Consider the following 8,060-nt stretch of genomic DNA (forward strand, 5'->3'; position numbering starts at 1 on the left):
GGGAAGGTAAATGACAAAAAAAGTAAATGCTAGAATTAAAGAACTGAAAGTAAATGACTGAAAGTAAATTGCAGAATTGTAAATGGGAATGGGGGAATTGCTCATAAAAGTAAGTAACAGAAATTAAAGAGAATGGGTAAGATCAGAAATGGGGGTTCATTGGGCTTAGGAGATGTTGCATTCTCCGGATCAATTTCATTTTCATCTCTTCCTCAATCAATGCACTCATTGATCTCCTTGGCAATCTTAAGTGATTGAATTACAATTTCTTGTAATTCAATCTCTCAAATCTTGATCAATAGCCAATTCCTTGGTCAATTGCTCATGAGAAGAGATGAAGTATGGTCACTGATTATACCACATGCATTTCCCAAATCAAGTGTTGAGAAGATTATAGTCACATATCCATCCAAACCCAATTTGGTCCAGCATGAGAAAGCATTTCTAGCATGATTTCTTCATTCCTCTTTCAAGGTTCAGAAGAGATCCAAGTATGAATAGCTTCTTTTCCAAGATAACTACCCAATTGGATGAAGATCGAAAGCTTTCAAGTAAAATCAAGAGAAAAGAGAGAAGAAGAATAGTGAAAACTAGTATTGATCCATTAAATTACAACAGAGCTCCCAAACCCAATGAAAGGGGTTTAGTTGTTCATAGCTCTGGAAAATGAAAACAAAGATGGAGAATACATGATGATACTAGAAGTGCAGAGAAAGTAAATACAGAGAGTAATTCTATGCCCAGAGGCTCCCTATATTTTCCATCTCCCAATTTAATTCAAAGCTACTCATATATATACTACTCTTCTACTCTTCAAGTTGGCTCTTCAAGTCTTGGGTCTGGGCCTTTGGATCTTGAGTTTGAAGCAATTATCTTCTTCATTGGGCTTGGCTTTACTTGCAGAGAGAAAGTGTGAAGTGGGCAGAGACTTTAGCTCAGGACGTTAGTGGTGTTAACGTTCAGTGAAAATATGGGTTCGAGAACGTTAGTGACATTCAACTTTTTCACTAACGTTCCTCACCCAAGTAAGAGCCACGTTAACCTCAATGTTAGTGGCACAAACGTTGCCACTAACGTTGCCTCTTTGTCCTTCGCGCACGTTATTGGGACTCAACTTTCCCAATAACGTTGAGAAGCCTCCCCCTTCCCTTCGTTAGAGTCCACGTTAACTTAGTTAACGTGGCTCTTTTAACGTCGGCTTGCCAACCTTCGAGAACGTTAGTGACACTTAACATTGTCACTAACGTTCCAATGTGCCCCTTAGCTCCCACGTTAGAGTCCACGTTAACTAGGTTAACGTGGCTTCTAACGTGGCTGTGCTAGCCATCTCCAACGTTAGTGACAATGTTGAATGTCACTAACGTTGGCTCATCATCCTTCTCCTCACGTTAACTTTCCACGTTAACTAAGTTAACGTGGGAGTTAACGTGGCTCATTGTGGCTTGTGTTGGCTCCTTCCAACGTTAGTGACAATGTTTGGTGTCACTAACGTTGTCGACCACCTAGTTTCTTCACGTTAACTTCCATGTTAACTAGGTTAACGTGGGAGTTAACGTGGCTTCTTGGGGATAGTGTGTGTTCATCCCAACGTTAGTGACAATGTTTGGTGTCACTAACGTTGTCGACCACCTAGTTTCTTCACATTAGCTTCCACGTTAACTAGGTTAACGTGGGATAATGTGGCTTCTTGTGACTTGGCCAACGTTAGTGAGAAAGTTGAATGACACTAACGTTGGCTTCCCCTTTTCTTCTTAGCGTTAGAGGCCACGTTAACTAAGTTAACGTGGCAACTAACGTGGCCACTTATGAGCTTGGTCCAACGTTAGTGATAATGTTAAGTGTCACTAACGTTGGCTCCATTTCTTTTCTTCCACGTTAGAGTTCACGTTAGCTTAGTTAACGTGACTCTTAATGTGGGCAATGATGGCTTCGAGAGCGTTATTGGCAATGACTTTTCTCATTAACTTTGCAAGTTACTCCCATTCCACATTAGTGTTAACTTTAGTGTAACTAACGTAGCTACTAATGTGGTTCTTCTTTGCTTCCTTTGTCCTGAAATCAAGCAATAAAGTGCATCAAAGTTCTAGTCCAAGTCATGGGAAATGCAACACCCAATTTGTCATTAAATTCATGCAAAATCCTCATGAAATCATGTAAAGTGCACAATGTATGCTTGAATCAAGATGTAAATGAATATCTACCCAAAACGAGCTTATTTTCTAAGGAAATGCATGAAACTACCCTAAAAACAGTAAAGAAAAGGTCAGTGAAACTGGCTAAAATGCCCTGGCATCAATTATTCTCTTTCTATGATTGTAATCTTTGATTTGTTTGATTCTATATGTCCATTATTCTATATATACATGCATTTATATGATTGAGGCCATCGTTTCAAATAGCTCACTTACCCAAATGGCCTTACCTTTTATCTTCCATTGTCAACCAATTTTGAGCCTATGCTTAACCCATTTGTTCTCAATTTTAGCACATTGCAAGCCTAAAGCGAAAAATAATAAATGTCTCTTGTTTGGATCTTTGATTAGCTTAGGCTAGTGCGAGTGCTTATCATTCAAGTTTGGGAGAGTTAGAAACATTGGTTGGGATGAAAGTGTATTTTTGCATTTTGTCAAAATTTTGGGAAATTGGGTACATACTCATGTATTAATCATGTGTAAACCATATGCATTGATGTTCTTATATATATATATATATATATATATATATATATATATAAAAGAAAAAAATAGAAAAGAAAGAAAAAGAAAAGCAATAAAGAGGGGACAAAAATGCCCCAAAGTTAAAGGTTCAATAAAAATCAATGCATATGTGTGGTGATCAAAGGAGAATGCATGAGTGTATGGAAAAGTGAAGAATGGGTAGTTAGGTTTGTTTAGAATTGTATAGGTTGTCATAGGTTAGGTGGAAAGTTTAAGTTAATCAAAGATTCAAATTTCAAGCTCACTTGACCATATGCATCCTACCTTGACCCTAGCCCCATTACAACCTATGGGAAAGCCCTCATGATACTTGTATGCATGCATAAAGTAATTGTTGATTGTTAGATGAAAAACAAATCTTGGAAAGCATGATCATCCGGTGAGGGTTCGATCGCTCAATTACATGTTTCCACTCGTGATCATCTTTTCTTGCAAGTTTGTAAATTCTTTCAATGATTCAATTCAATTGTGGGTTTGCTTTGACTGCTATGGCTTTAGCCCTTATACTTATATATGTATTCTTGGAAGTTGACTTATTTTGACCAAGTTGTTGCATTCATGTACATAGATTGCATATAGATAGGTTGCATGTAGTTAGTTTGCATTGAATAAATGTTGATACCCTTTGCTTCTTTCTTGATTTTAGCATGAGGACATGCTTAGTTTAAGTGTGGGGAGATTTGATAAACCCTGATTTCGTGGTTTATCTTGTGCTTATTTTAGGAGATTTATTCACTTTTTCCCACATTTATTCAATGAAATAGCATGGTTTTGTAATTCTCCCTTAATTTATGCTTAAATGTAAAAACATGCTTTTTAAGCCCTTAAATTGGTGATTTTAATCCACCTTAATTCCATTCGATGTGTTGATGTGTTTATTGAGTGATTTCAGGTTCATAAGGCAAGTATTGGATGAAAGAAATGAGGAAAGAAGCACACAAAGTGGAGAATGCATGAGGAAACAAGAATTGGGAATGCATCGATGGGTGCGCAAGCGTACAAGGCGCGCGCGCGCAAAAGTGACTTCGCATAGAGACGCGCACGCGTACATGACGCGTCCGCGTGGATGAAGAAATAGCCAATCGACGCGCACGCGCACATGGCGCGTACGCGCCGATACTCGCACGTGACTCACTTAAAGGCAAAATGTTGGGGGCGATTTCTGAGCTGTCCAGGCCCAATTCCAACTTGTTTCTGATGCTATTTCATGCAGAATTCAAGCTTGGGCAAAGGGGGAGCAATTGTTTGTAACTTATCATCATGTAGGTTAGTTTCTAGAGAGAGAAGCTCCCTCTTCTCTCTAGAATTAGGGTTCTTAGGTTAATCTCTCTTAGATCTAGCTTTGATTTCATGTTTTCATCTTGTTTCTTTTATGAATTCTTGCTTCTAATACTTCATTCCTCTTAGTTCTAGTGTTAATTTTCCTTTTATGCTCTCTTTTATGTTCATGAATGTTCTATATTGGATTTGGTTTACATTTAATGAAATTTGATGTTTTATGTTTCCTTTATTGATGATTTAGTTGTGAATTTACTTTTTTTGCAATTGATAGTTGGTAGATTTATCATTCTTACACTTTTACTATGCTTTCCTTTTGTACCCACCAAGTGTTTGACAAAATGCTTGGTTGGGCTATAGAGTAGACTTTGAGCATTCTTGGCTTAGAAAGAGTAATTAGGTAATCTTGAGTCATGAAAACCCAATTTAGATTGGTAATCTAGAGTTGTTAGTTAATATTGTTTCCATTGACTCTAATCTCTTGCTAATTTAATTAGTGAGTTGATTGGGACATTTGGATTGAGATTAGTTAATCTTGTTTGACTTTCTCTCATGGAAGATAACTTACACCTTCCAATGTTGGAGATGACGAAATAAGATAAATTCTTGTTAATTATTGTTATTAGTGACTAGGATGGAAAGCCTATGATCTCAATCCTTACCATGAATGTCTTCCTTTATTAATTGCTTCTCTTTATTACTTGTCTTCTTTAAATACTTGCTTGATTTACTTTTCTTGTCATCTATTTTTCTTGTCAATTAAAAATCAAACCCCTTGTCCTTCATAGCCAATAATCATTCACTTCATTGCAATTCCTTGTGAGATGACCCAGAGTCTAAATACTTCGGTTAATTCTTATTGGGGTTTGTACTTGTGACAACCAATACTTTTGATGTGAGAATTGTTTGTTGGTGTAGAACTATACTTGCAACGAGAATTCATTCATTTGTAGAAATTCTATACCATCAAAGAATTTTACTCATCAGTCGCATATTGAAAAGTTTCAACCACACACAAATTTGTCTGATCCCAAAAGTCACAGATGCTAAAGATATGTCACAGATGAGACCAATTAGCCTTTCTTCTGTAGTTTATAAAATTATTTCTAAATTCATAGTTCACAGACTTCAAGGAATGATGCATAAGCTTATCCGCCCTTCTCAGAGTGCTTTTATTAAAGACCGACTTATCTCTGATAATATCTTAATTGCCCATAAATGTATGCATTACCTCAAGAACGAAAAACAAGGTCTGGAACATGAGATGGCCCTCAAATTTCATATGAGTAACGCCTACGACAGAGTAGAGTGGAACTTTTTGTGGTTTATGTTGGAGAAAATAGGATTCAATCCCCTTTGGATTATTTGGATTCGTGAACTAGTGACGATTGTTTATTATTCTGTGATTATGGAAGGACAACCCTATGGTTTTTCAAACCACAAAGAGGTCTCCGCCAAGGAGATCCTCTTTCTCCCTATCTTTTCTTATTTTGTACAAAAGGTCTCTCTTTATTGCTACACAAAGCAGATCAAAACAGTCTCATTGAGGGCATTCAGATTAACAGGCATTATCCTAAGGTCAATCATCTTCTATTTGCAGACGTCTCTATTTTTTTTGTAAGGCTATTTCAACTATTTGTAGAAATATCCTTGATTTATTAACTACGTACGAGTGCTTCAACGGTCTGAAAGTTAATCTTGGCAAGTCTGCAATTTTTTTCAGTCATAACACACCTCCTGACTCTCGTGCTCGTCTGTCTGCCTCCTTAAACATTTCCCACATAGGAGCTTAAGATAAATATCTGGGGCTGCCATCTGTTGTTAATAGATCAAAAAGAGCCACTTTTTACATGGTTAAGGAGAAGGTACAGAAAAAAATTCAAGGTTGAAAGCGTAATCTATTGTCTGCTGGGGAAAGATTAGTTTTATTAAAGGCAATTGGGGAGGCCATCCCAATTTACACTCTCTCCTGCTTCAGATTACCAGACAGTCTAATCTCCGATATTCACTCTTTACTGACTCAGTTCTAGTGGGGTCAAAAAGGAAATAAGAGGCGACTGGCCTGGATCAGTTGGGACACTATGACCCGCCCAAGAAAGGAAGCAGGTCTTGGTTTTAAAGACCTTAAGGCTCAAAACCTTGCTCTGTTAGGCAAATAATACTGGAGAATAGCAACACATTCTAATTCTCTATTGGCCAGAATTTACAGAGGTAAATATTTCAGAAACAAAAATATTCTAAATGCAGAACCTGGAACACTCCCTTCTTAGGACGGAGAAGTGTTTTGCAACGTAGAAATGTGGTGGAGAAAGGACTTACCTAGAAAATAGGTAACGGTATAAACATTCGTATGTTTGATGACCCATGGCTGTCTCTCCCATATCCATTCACTGTGCCAATAAATGTTCAACACTCGGCTATTGTTGCTCCCAGAGTAAAAGACTTGATTATTGAAGAAAGAATTTAGAATCAGCCGTTAATTACAGAGATCTTTTCAAGTGATATTTCAACTAGAATTCTATCTTTGAAAATTGAAGGTGGAGATGACACACTCCAATGGGCACTGAACAAACAAAAGAAGTATAATATAATTTCAGGCTATAGAGTGGCGTACCTATTCTTATACCCTCCGCTTGAACTCTGTCCAACACATATGCAGCAAAAAGCCCCCTGGATCAACCTTTGGAAGATGAAGCTCCCTCACAAAATCAAACTGTTTATTTGGAAGTGACTCCATGATCGGCTTTCGGTTCTAGCCCAGATTCACTGGAAATTTTCTGCAACACCGGCACTGTGTCCCCGTTGCCAAAAAGAGGACGAAACAATCCCTCACTATCTTATGCAATATCCAGCTATAAGAGATGCTAGGTCCAATAGTTCTCTGAGTTTATGCCTCCCCACCCATCCAATTACTGAATTTGGTCTTGGTGGAACACCACGACGGAGCAGATTCGTTCAATGGGTGATGACAATCAGAACAAACAACTGCTTGCTATTCTATGTTAGAACAGTTGAAAAGCTAGGAATCTCTTTGTCTTTGAAGGAACCAACACTATCCCAGCTTCTATTCTCAATGTTTCTAGTAAACTCCTTCGAAAGATTCAATGCCTCCATGTAAATTTTCACTGAGTTAGTTCACAAGTTCTATTCTTTGGAAAGAAGTCTACTTTCACTTTTTACAATTTTTTTTTTCTATTTTTTATTGTTAGATTTTTTTCTAAGTGTGGTTTATTTAAAAAATCCCCATCATTCATTGTTTTTATCATGACATGTACTCTATTTCATTTACCAAATGTAATGAAATATATCTTTTATCTTTTGGAAAAAAAAAAAAAAGTAAACCAGTTCCGACGATGTAAGACCCCTATCCAACGCTCTATCTGTGTATTGGATCTGATCGAACTTTATTGTTGAAGCTAGTATCTAGTCTCTGTGTTCAATCTCTATATTCCGAAATTTGTGCAATAACCGACCAGTCCAGTCCCCATAAAGATGCCTCACTTGCAACACCTCCAGACCATATTTTATTACCTTCAAGCCAAAGGCCATATATATAAATTAAATAAGATTTCCAATTTCCTAGTTTTCATAGAGTTAGCAAACCTCTGAATGTTTTTCTTTTCTTTTTTTCCTCCCACATTCTTCATTGATTTACCTTTCAACTTTTGATCCAACCCTGCTGCCTGGGTGCTTCTTAGTTCTTAGCATATATGGGCACTTAGGAACAAGGTGTAGCACCGATTCTTCTTCCTCTTGGCATAAGTAGCATAAGTCGGTGATAATTGTGATACCTCTGTTGAAGTTTCTACAAAACCACCATGCAAAAAATCTGAACTTTGGGTTGAACCTTAAAGCCCATTATTCCTCAACACATTTACGTCTTTCAGATTATTGAACCTATGATACCAAGCTTACGTCTGCTCTATATTCCGACAAATGGTTATCATATGCTCCATCTTGTCTGTCATGGAGATTATTTATTTCTCATAGATATTTGCAACATAGCCTCGAGATCTTCGTTATTAAAGATTAACGAATAAGCTCAACATTCGATCGTCTAGCTAG

The sequence above is a fragment of the Arachis hypogaea genome, chromosome 13 (genome assembly GCF_003086295.3).
Source record: "Arachis hypogaea cultivar Tifrunner chromosome 13, arahy.Tifrunner.gnm2.J5K5, whole genome shotgun sequence".
Lineage (NCBI taxonomy): Eukaryota > Viridiplantae > Streptophyta > Magnoliopsida > Fabales > Fabaceae > Arachis > Arachis hypogaea.